The sequence below is a fragment of the Metopolophium dirhodum genome, chromosome 1 (genome assembly GCF_019925205.1).
Source record: "Metopolophium dirhodum isolate CAU chromosome 1, ASM1992520v1, whole genome shotgun sequence".
Taxonomy (NCBI): Eukaryota; Metazoa; Arthropoda; class Insecta; order Hemiptera; family Aphididae; genus Metopolophium; species Metopolophium dirhodum.
Window position 1 is genome coordinate 33040387 of NC_083560.1, and position 12537 is coordinate 33052923.

Genomic DNA, 12537 nt, shown 5'->3' on the forward strand with positions numbered 1-12537 from the left:
ACGCTCAATGTCCTGTAAAGAAACACATCATGCACTCGTCCAAACATACAGGTGTTTGATGTGAGTTGAATGAATATTTTGTTACGCTACCACTAACAACACAATTGTTTGAAAGCTTAAAATATATATATTATTTTAAACAATGGTTTATTTTTACTTTCTTAATCAAGTATGATAATTGGAATTAAAAAATCTAAATTTTGAAAACTTCATGAGTTTGTTGTAAGTAGAATAATAATTAAAATTGTAATTATTAATAATTAGTAGGTGGGTAATTAAGTTAGCTTTAATATAAGATATTAATGAGATAGATCCATAAGCGCAACTAGGGAGGGGGCTTGGGGGCTTAGCCCACCAAAACTTGTAATAGCCCCTGCAATATAAATTATTCATTTGTTTCCTAAAGTATCAATAAATCTTTAAAAATTAAACTGTATTTCTTACTTTTTTTTTTTAATTATCTAATTTTTATTTAAACTTTACAACTATTTTATATTTCCAATGATAAATATGGTAAATATCATTAGCTGTATGCCTGTATTTGTTTTAATGAAACAATTTATGTTGGTATATTGGTAAGATATTTATACATATTTTTAATGAATATGCACTGAACTAAAGTAATAGACTATAGAGACATTGAATTGCGGAATAAAAATCCCCTGAAAAATCCCTGACCTTAGGAAAAATAACCCCCAGACTACAATGTTACTGATAACTAGGTATCAGGTATATGAAATTGATTAATCAATTGTTTTTTAAAATCTAATTAGTGTTTATCACATTATTAGTAATTCATTACAATTATATTATACTTACTAGTAGCATAGTATACCCCAGCAGTTCTTAACCTTTTTGAGTTTGCAACCCCCCTATCATGTCACCAAGATGTCTAACGACCCTTTTGTAATGTAAGCATTAAAAAATTTAAGAAACTGTTATTATTGTATTTATTTGTGTATATATTTTACAAAAAAAGGTATATTATGTACATTTGAATATTTTTTTAATTTAATGACTCTTTTGCTGTTGTTGATTTGAAATAATTTTGTCAATCCTTGGCTCAACAGATTTGGATAGACGTATTCTCATTGTTGGCGATATATCCAGCCGATTTCTCGATTTAGTTTTAATTGTAGTCATCGTAGAAAACCCTGCTTCGCATAAGTATGTCGTTGAAAATGGAAATTACTTTCTTAAAGCTTCCTCTGTTAATGCAGGATACTCAGATTGAATTTTGATCCAAAATTTACTTATGTATTTATTGCTATTAAAAATCTGTTCCAACCCTTTGTCTGAATACAACTCAATTAATCTGAATCAGGACCGTTCACAATTGCTGAAGATGAATTTGATGTTGAGGGTTGTTTAAAAAAATTGACAAAGATATTTGCTTACTCATTTTTTAATAATTAGGTATTGAATAAACGTACAATATGTACAAATAGTGTATAACTTATAATTACAATACTTTACCAGCTGGTGTACGACATACAACTGACGAAACACCGATAAAATACTCAGAACATCGCGTAATCGATTATATTGTTATCTTATCTGTAATTAGCTTTGAATTGTATTATAAATAAATAGTACGTTTTTATCGACTATCGGACTATCCGAACAAAAATATATATATTATAACACTTACTATTAATTATAAGATTATAAGAGAAACAATTTTTTTTCCACATGAATTGGCGACACCCCCCCCCCCCCCCACGGTTGAGAATCGCTGGTATACCCTACTTATCATTAAAAAATTTAAACGTAATAAATAATTTTCAAAAATTAACAATAATATTAATATTAATAATCCACATATTATGTTCATTATCTTTTTAAAAGATTAGATACATACTACCTACAAACATTCATTGATTATTTATTTGATAATTATTTAGATTATTTGACTTATTGATCACTCAAAATATTTTTATATTTTATTTTATAATCTTTTAAATATTGTATCCATAACTAAAACTTGTAAAATCGACTTCTAATAATAATTATTATTATTAATATTTACGTTTTATTTATCGTCAAAATATTATTAGGAAATGTAATATGTTATTTTGGGGGTATATAATATAAAAAAATAATTCTGAAAATTATAACATACATATTAAGAAATAAGTTAAATTGTATTCAAATATACACAGCTAACCTACCTACCTACCTAACTATATATTTACACTTTGAATATAGCATAGTTTTTAATTAAATTTTTCTTTAATCTCTACTTGATTTTGAATTTTTTCAATGATATATAATATGTATAGTGGATACTGTATACCTACACTATAAGTATATATTTGTAATTAAATATTAATAATGTGATATTTACACTAACTATAGCGCTTAAAAAATATTTGTTCAATCATTTTCATGTGTTTATGAGTAATATAAACAAATATTGTAGTCCGAGGATTTTTATTTTGATTACCACATAGTATACTATATTATTCCGAAAAATTATATTTGAGTAAATAAATATATATTTTGTATAATTTTTCTATATTTTTATGTGAATATACATGGGGGTGTGGGTTACTTTTCATGTAGTATCAGTTGGGGCTACAGCCCCCCTAATATTTTAGTCCTAGTTGTGCTACTGGATAGATCCTATATGAATATGCCAATGTATAATGATTTGTATCCAGAAAAACGTCAGCTCTCAAAACTCAAATTTTTTGTTAAAACTCTTTGACTTAGAAATTTGGTTGATAGCTCAATAAAAAGTACTTGTCAACTATCAAGTAGATACAGTATTTAACATTTTTAACGGTTAAAAAAATAGTCAACTTTAGCTAGACTTATCTTTAGAAACATATCTCTGAAACTGGATAACGGATTTAGTTGTTAAGGGTATTGTTACACATTAGCTAGAAGAAGTGTAGCGAAGAGTTTCAGACCTTTATCTTTAATAGTTCATTCACTAGAGATCTTAAAAGTTGTACAAGATAAAAACAGACAAGTAGATAAAAACTTAGTACCAAAATTGATAATTATTTTGAAATTTTAAGAGGGCTAAAAGTATGAAGTGAGTTCCATATAAGTACAACTACAATATTAAAAAGGGTTAAAATATTTTTAGAAACAGACCACTATAATGTTGTATACTAAGATAATTCAGTCAATAACAAGTTAGGTACCTTTTTACACTATTGTTTGTATTAAATGTTGGTGGTTCTTCCATCAAATTTTTATAGTTTAATATTTCCATACAGACATACTCCAAATGTATTTCATAATATAGTAGGTAGTATTAATTTTTTTGTAAGAATTGCATTTGATAATGTCATTGTGTGTATACATTTTTTTTTATTTATTTAAGAAAAAACTTACACAGTAACTGGTACTATGAAGGGGAAATTTTTCTATATTTTTAATATAACAAAACATAATGATGTGCAAGCAAAGAAATGCTTGCAAGCACAGATTTAAATAATTATTGTTCAAAATTGTATTTTTTACTGTACTAATTTATTATAGCTTAAATGTAATATGGCATTATTCAATAACAATTCCTCATCAGACATTGATGATAATCGAAATATAATATAGTTTTTAATTCTCAAGTGAATATAAGTTATAACTATAAAATACTACCAAAGATGGGCGGTTGTACACTTGTACTACTCTAAATTGCTCCAATACACGTAGTAAAGGTTTTCGTCTTTTTCGGTTTCCAAGAGACCCTAAAAGACAAAAAACTTGGTTACAAAATTGTCGCCGTGACAAATGGCAGCCTACAAATTATTCTGAGTTGTGTGAAGTAAGTATTAGATCATAATTTATTAATAATTTATTAACAAATTTAGTCACGTTAATATTTTTTGTCGTTTCCTTCAGAATATAGGCATTAGATATAAATATCGTAATATAATAAAATATAATTATATCTTATGCGTATTCCAATAGATCCATTTTGAAGAAGGACAATTTGAACAACATCGTCAGGATGGTGTAAAAAAACTCAAGCCAAATGCTATACCAACACTGTTTGATATACCAAATCCACCACGCTTGTTGGAAACCAAAAGAAAATCTTTGTATGAGATATATATCATTATTAAACCAAATTTATTATAATTAAAAATTTGCTTTTGTTACCTAAATTATATATAAAAATATACTATTATTGTTATTACTATTAATAGTAACTTTAAACTATTTTATCTATTTAATTTATTTACAAGGCACATTCTTATAATAATCTTATTTATTATAAGTTAAGTTATGCAGTTATTCAAATTTTAAATAAATATAATTGTAGTAGATCTTATTTTTCCAAACGTTTCTGTAACTATAAATTTTAATAATCGTTAATAATTTTTTTTTAACCTTAATAATTCTAAATAATATACTAAAATAAACAAACAAATAATAGGTAATTGAGTCCAAAGATTCTGATTTGGCCCATTATCAATCAATATTGTTAAAAGAGAAGCAAGAATTGTTTTTTGTTCAACAAGAAAATAACAACTTGAAAATAAGACTTCAGGTATGAACACAACTGAATGTACATACTTGTAGATTGGTATCATTTAATTTAATTTCAATTTTATGTTTTGCAGGTAGATAATAATCAATGTTATAATATAACAGGCAATCATTTATCAAAACTATTGAAGGAAAAAAATAAATTGTTATCATTATAAAAAGAAAAGAAATTATTGGAAACAAAATTACAAATGGTCCATGAAGCTTTGGATGAGATTATGTACAATTGAAAAACAATGACAGTTTTGTAAAGTATTTGAGCAAACAAATAGGTAGATATAGTTAAATATAAATTATGCATTTAAGTACCAAATTGTTATTGGATGTATTTTATCAGTGTTGTAAAGTATTTAATTTAACTTTTAACTAGTTTAGTAATCGGTATATTTATTATTAATTTATCACATACATTTTGTAATATTAAATACAATAACATAATAATACAATAATTTAATAGTTTTATTTAATTAAGTTAGGTTTATCTTTTTTTAGCAGTTGCTGTGCCATATATTTTCTTTCTTTTTTTTGAGTTTACTGAAAAGCTTACTGTAGCATAGGATCTTACCGTAAAAAAGTGTTTTACAATTCTTACAGGATTACAGGATTTAAAACATGTAGGAAATTCAATACATAAATCATTTACAATTTTATTAATTAAGTTATGAGAAGAGGTATGTCTATGTATTATGTCTTATACTTAAAATAGAGAATTTCAAAATTACAAATAATTAGAAATAGTTCCATGCATGGATGGTTCAATCCACCTTTATTCAATAAATTGGTGTGTGTCTTAATACTTTCAAACAGTTCATCATTAGGTGCATTTTGCTGTAACTTAATCCCACATTCTTTACAACAATGTTTTAACAACATATTGGTTGTACTTCCAGCAATGTGGTATGAACTGTTTAGATCAATTTTACTAATGCAGGTTAATATCTGGTTGATAGTTTCTGTTTCAAATGCATCACTAGGAAAGTTATTAGCGTTATGTGTAAACAAGTCACTAAAATTATTAATATTACTGTGAATACTCTCATAATCGGGATTCTGGAAAAAATCTATAAGATAAGTATCACTGTCGGTTACTAAACTACTTCTTTTAACATCGGAAATAAATTGAGAAACTTAGATTATTTTAAACGCACTGAGACACTGGGTGGCTATAGGAGTTGCTCCGGATTTTCGTCGAAATTGAGAAAAAAACATTTTCAATTGCATCTTGGGTGAATCTATGACAAATCAAGAAATCAAAGCCACAATTGAATAGAGTTTCTGCAATATCAATCAAAGATAATGATGACATTCAAAGGTTTCCAACTATTTCCGATGGTTAAGTTTTCAAATAAGGTAATAACTTTCTCTAAAAAATCATATTTAGATTCTTTGTTATTTTTAGTTGTTGATGTTTTTCTTAGTTTTGAGGCTATCAAAGTGAACCATTTATCAATTATTCTAATAAAATGTGCTGTTACTAATGCATCTTGAGGTAAAATTCCTAACTTTACACCTAACTCAAGAGCAACTGCAGTCTTAAATGAAAAAAATCTAATAGTTGATCCAACGTTCATTTTCTGAAAACTATCTGGAAAGATATCTTCACGTTTCAAGTGGTATAAAGATCTGAGTTCTTTACCTCCATTAATTTCTTCTGTCCACAATTTAGTAACATAAGACCCTTTGACTTTTAGAGAAGGAAGATTGTTTATGTCGCAGTAAGTTGTGGGTAAAATCATATCCCCTTTTAGTGTGGCACTTTTAAAATTTTTATTAAATGACATACATCAGGAGTAATGAAAATATAATGCCCATTGTAGAAGAACTAATTTTCTCTAATGCCTTCTTTTTTTACTTGTATACCCAATACTGTTCAAAGTGCTCGAATGCTATTACCCATATCCGATGACAATGACATCAAAACCTGTGAAATCTGGTGAACCTAGGTAATGTTTAGACCTTAGAGTCTAGTAGTTTTGTTTAGCAACCTATATGTAGGATAGCAAAAAATAATTTGGGCCTTGTCTTCTAAATTATAAGGTACCTAATTTTTTTTCTATTTATGTTTGTAATGAGATCATAATCGTGCATCTTGCCTTGAGGCTTTCGTTTTATTTAAAAAATTGATTTCACCCGGGATCGTAGGTTTATGACACGGGGAATGGGACTGAGAAAACCGAGATGAATTCTTGAGTTATTTAGATAAAATCTCTATTAGGAAATAAGTTTGGATGTAGTTAGAATATTTCGACTATTTCATCGTTAAAACATTTAATTTGTTTATATACTGCTAAAGATTTATTATCTGGTTGAGGGTCAATTTACTTTGTTTCTATTAAACCTTTGGTTTTTTATTTAAGCAAATCTTTGATAGAATAGATTTTATATTTATGTGATATTTCTCAAATGTATGCATACAATCGTTTTTCACAATGTATATACAGTGTATATTATACACGATAAAAAATATTTCGATTAGCTACGGGGATGGTTTTATGGTAGAAAATTTGATCTAGTATATACTTTTCAGAGGTCTATAATAGGTTAAAAATTTCCAATACTTTTCTTAATAATCGAGGAGGAACAAAATGTGCTCTATAATTTACGAGAGTGATAATTTATTGATAGAAATATCGCGTTATGAGGATGTCAGCTCCGGTTATATACCTAAAAATTGTCATATACAATTATAAATGTTAATCACATGTAAAACATACGCAGCAGCTGATATAGAATTGGTTCATATCCTAAGATCCTCGTCATTTGTCAATTGTAGTATTATTAGTTATATATTTATTTGTATAGGTAACGGACACAATTATAAACTAAATTATAATTATCCTAACAATATATTAACTATAACAATAAATATATAATGTTATAGGCACATTAAATTATTAATAAGAATACAAAACAAAAAAAATGTTATGGAGCCTGTTCCTGTGTCAGTCGTCAATGATGATTTGTGTGAGTGTGATTGTATTCTATCTACACATTTTCTGTATGTGCATTGTGCGCACATGTCAACAGCACCGTCGACCAAAAATGAAAAGTGTGACAATTTAATACAAGGTTCATTTTAAGTTTTTATTACTGGAATTCCAAAGCGTAAATAGCGTAAGCGTAAGCGTAAGTCCATATAAGTTTTTAATGAGCATTCAAAGTTAAAATTATGTGCAAATATGAAATAATTGAAAATTGGTTTAAGTATTCACATAAGAATATGCTAGTATCTGTATTATTTAGGTAGGTACTTGTGAATACCAATAGGCCGGGTCTAATTGTGAATCGAACTCATCCCGGGAGGCACTTGTAACATACTGTACAAAAGAGCGACACCCACTTTTTTTGTTATTCATTAGATTAAAGTATGGTTAGGTTAGGATTTTATTAATCCACCGTAGGTTAAATTAAGTAAAAACTACAAATCTGGTATAACTTTGATACTTTAGAGTTACATTATGCACTAACCACATGGGGTCTGTGATCTTAACGCGAGTAAATTGTCTATATGACAAATATTCTGCTGTGAAACTCACGAACACGCCAGCCGGGATGCCTATACATTAAAAAAATAATATAATTTAAACTAAAAAAGACATACTAATTTAATTATGATTAATTTATGATGTTATCACTAAATTAAAACTACTTGTAGTTAAGTTACATTAGCTGTTTCAAATACCTACATCGTTACCTACATTTTATGGGTTTTTCTTTGGGAAATGGGAAGAACCCATAATTCATTATTTATTGTTAGTATTTTAAAATCTAGATACAAAAATACATAGTTCTAGCTTTCTATGTCACATTGTACGGTCGAACTTTAAAAATTCAAATCACGGACATTTTGTATGGCCAGATAATGTGTATACATTTTATAACGTGGACACTTTGTACGCAACGGTAGAATGTACATTTCAGAACCAGGACAGTTTGTACTAGAAATCTAGTACCTATATACTATATACCAGGGGTAACCAATTAATATTTTTGATGGGCTACAATCTGGAAGTTGTTTAAGAGCGGTAAAATTTGCTAACGTCGGTAAAACCAATGAAAAAAAAAATAATAAAATTCAACTCTAGAACCTTATACTGTCGGTTTTTATTTGATTTTTTCTTGTCTGTTGGCCATCACTTGGTGACCCCTGCTATATAAATAAGAAAACTTTCCAAAGTCATGAACAATTATATCATAAATGTTGTAACGTTTCATATAATTTCAACTCATTTTAGACCAAAACTCGTAAATGATGATTTTAACTACCTATACCCAGTGGCGAATTTAGGGTAGAGGAAAAAGGGCAATCGCCACGGGCAGCACTTTTAGGAGAGCAGCAAATTTTGATGGAAGCCTTTCTTCGAAAACAGATATACAATGATTTGGGCACAATTAGACAACATTTCTTGAGAAACTAGAGAGTATATCAAAACTATAATCACACCAGTGTAAATAGTGTAATAAACACAAAAAAAAACATTTAAGGTTACATAAAATAAATTATTTATTCGTTATAATTATATATCGTTATTGTAGTATATGAATAATACACTATATATTTGAGTAAACTTGTAAATGAATGTACTAGGTAAGCTCATACTCGGGTGTAAGAACACAAACGCAATTACAACATATTTTGCAATACAAAAGAATATTAACCAACCAACATTCCTTAACGATTACGTAACAGTTTTTCCGAGACGTCCATACAATAAAAAAAATGTCCATATATGGATACACAACATGAATACGCGGACATACGCAATTCACATAACAAACGCGAACCATCAATTCTGACGTTACGCGCGTTATAACAATAGAGTGGAGATAAAACAATCGCTTTCTTATATAAACGCCACGCACAGACAATAGACTCTGAATAGTATATATTTAATTTTTTAAAATATTTGAGTTTAAATTTTTAAAAGAAAAATTTGTAACTATTTTTTAGCGTGGCAATAAATAAAATGTTTTCTATATCATATAATGCGATTTAAATGAACATAAACGTATGTAGGTAGTGTATTATATAGTTTGTATTGTTTGTAAGTAATACTTCACGTTGTAATCTATGATACAAAATATAGAATCTTTAGATGCAGGGTACTGGGTATAGTATACCTATAATCGTATTTTTCGATTATTACGTGAAGATTATTTCGATGACACATTGTAATATTCACTGGACGCGAACAAGCCAACGCAGTATACCAAACGCTTTTATATTGGTTTTTAGGTGAAAATTTACAAGCATTGTTTTCCGATACTACAGCATCAAACATAGGTCGCTTAAACGGCGCTTGTGTTTTTCTCGAGCAACTGTTAAATAAAACAATGTGAAATCATATATTTACCATGCCGCCACCATACCTATATATGAAATTATATAAAAAAGTGTGTTTGTTTTAAAATTTGAGGCAGCATCGGGCCCAGACGTGCCAATTTTTGAAAGGTTCCAACAAGCCTAGGGAACAATTAACCCTAACAATTTTAATCCTGGCATACAAAAAAATTGTTATGGATTCTGTAAATTACGTATGTGATCATATTATTAAATTTTCTAAAGATCGACTTTTAGAAAAGTATCCAAGAGATGAATACCGAGAGTTACTAGAATTAACAGTAATTTTTTTAGGCGGAAAACTTTCTAATGATATTAGCTTTAAAATATCAGGTGCCATTCATCACGCTCGGTGGATGGCCAAAGCTATTTATAGCTTAACAATTTATTTATTTCGTGAACAGTTTTGATTAACACCCAAAGAAGAAAGTGCTTTAAGAAGTATTTGAATTTTTATTGTACGATTATACATACAAGTATGGTTTAATTCATCATCTTCAAACAAAGCACCTTTACAAGACTTGACTTATATAAAAAAATCTATTACATTATACCTCTATAGATAAAGATCTATCACAGATAGGAGTTAAAAAGTTTTGTTGTCACTTATGGTATTTATCTGCAAAATGATGTGCATTTACTTTTTTCGATGAGGCTGTGTCACTGGAGACTAAAAGAAAAATGATTCATGCTCTACACAACGTCGATTGTACATCAGAATTAAGTTCAAATGCACGTTTAATTATATCTCCAAAAAATGCTAACGAGTTATTAGAAAACGAAATCAATGATTTCATATGTGTCAATACCAAAAAACTATTTAAACGATTTGCAATCAATACCACTTTTTTGAATGAAGACCCTTTATATTGGGAAAATAATGAAGATTATACTAAAGCTCTGTTAATTTAAAAAAATATTCCAGTTATAAATGATGTTGCGGAAAGAGGAGTAAAAACGTATAGAGGATTAATACAATAAAATAACCAAAGATGAATCTCAAAAACAATACCTACTACGAGTTGTTAGTGATTATTGTAAAAAATAACCTGACCACAAAAAAAAAACACTTACACAGTTATACATTTAGTTGTATCATTTATATTAAAAATATGTTAAATATGTAAGTAATGAGTATTAAGACATTATGTTATTATTTATTGTAAATTGTTTTTATAAATAATTATTTGTATATGTTAAGTTGTTGGAAATATCTGAATTTTTAAAATTTAATTTTTTTTCACCTTTTGACTAAAATATTTGAAGGAATAAAATATTTGCAAGCTATTATAATATATGAAACAAACTGTAGTATATTTAGTTTGCTATAATTTGTATCTGAACGAATTTCTTGTGAAAAAATATTTTCTGGAGTTGTTTAAAAATATCAAAAAAAAATTTTTTGTAACTTTAGAGCGTTTGCGGCACAGGTTAAAATTAAAGAATTTGTATGCATATTTTTTTGTATGATTTTTTTTTATAGTTGAACCATTCTAGGGGGGGGGGGGGGGGGTAATCTGAAAAAACCATAAATGAAAAATAAGGACCACCCTTATATACATTTATTGATTCACCTATATATTACAATCTCTTGTTGTAGCATATTGGCGACCAGCATTTTGCCAAACTGCTAATCTTTCTCTTATAATTGCCATAGCAGATATCGATGTAAATAACCTCGGAATTAATAATGCCAAACCGACACCCGGTATCATTGATTTTAGAGAGAATCCAAAACTAATTGACTTCATGACTGTGGTTGGTGTTACTGACATTTCCAAGATTTCTGAACACTGTTTGTAGTCTATATGATACTTATTCAACGAACTATCCATTTCTTTAAATACATCATTCAAATGCAAAGCAAACTGGCCAGATAACATCACTTGCACAGTTGCACCAACGTTGACGCCGCACCGGTTACAGGTATTGCGCTCAGTGTTGTCATTACCGTATAAATAGATTCCTGTGTCAATAACGCCGTTTGTAAATCTTCGATCTGTTCATCGTTTCCACAGAACGTGGAAACATTGGGTGAAGATAATGCAATTGCTAACGATATGTATAAAACCACACAATATATTGCTTTCATTTTTATTGGCACACAGGTACAGCGCAAGTTATGTAAATATTCCAAGATGTACGCTTGATATTCGTACGATTCGCAATGTGTCGAGTGTGTGTCTGTAAGCATACAAAATATACATATTATTTATATATAACTTGTTAAAAAATTCAGATTGATAATCTGTCAAAAAGTTTATTTTGAAAAAAGTTGGACAAAAAGTCCAAAAATACAAAATATTCTATTAAATTTAATATTTTTTTAAAAAATGTAACAAATTTTATTAATATTACATTATATTTGAATTTGATTTTTATGATGTATATATTATTCATGATTTGTTGAATGGTTGTGCTAATTACATTAAGAGTTTTAGTTTAAAAAGCCACTTAAAAGCATTAAAACTTTTTCCCTTGAAATAATTAAACGACAGAATATCTGCTTTCGATTATAAACCAGAACACAACAAACAATGAATGAGATCTGTGGATCATATAAATGTAGCGAAAAATAAATAATCGGCACTAGAAATGTTATATTTCATCAGGCATTTTGGGTTTACTTCTCGGTAATTTTGTGCCAATAGGTGAGCCAATTTGGGACTTTTATTTATTAAAGTCTTAGA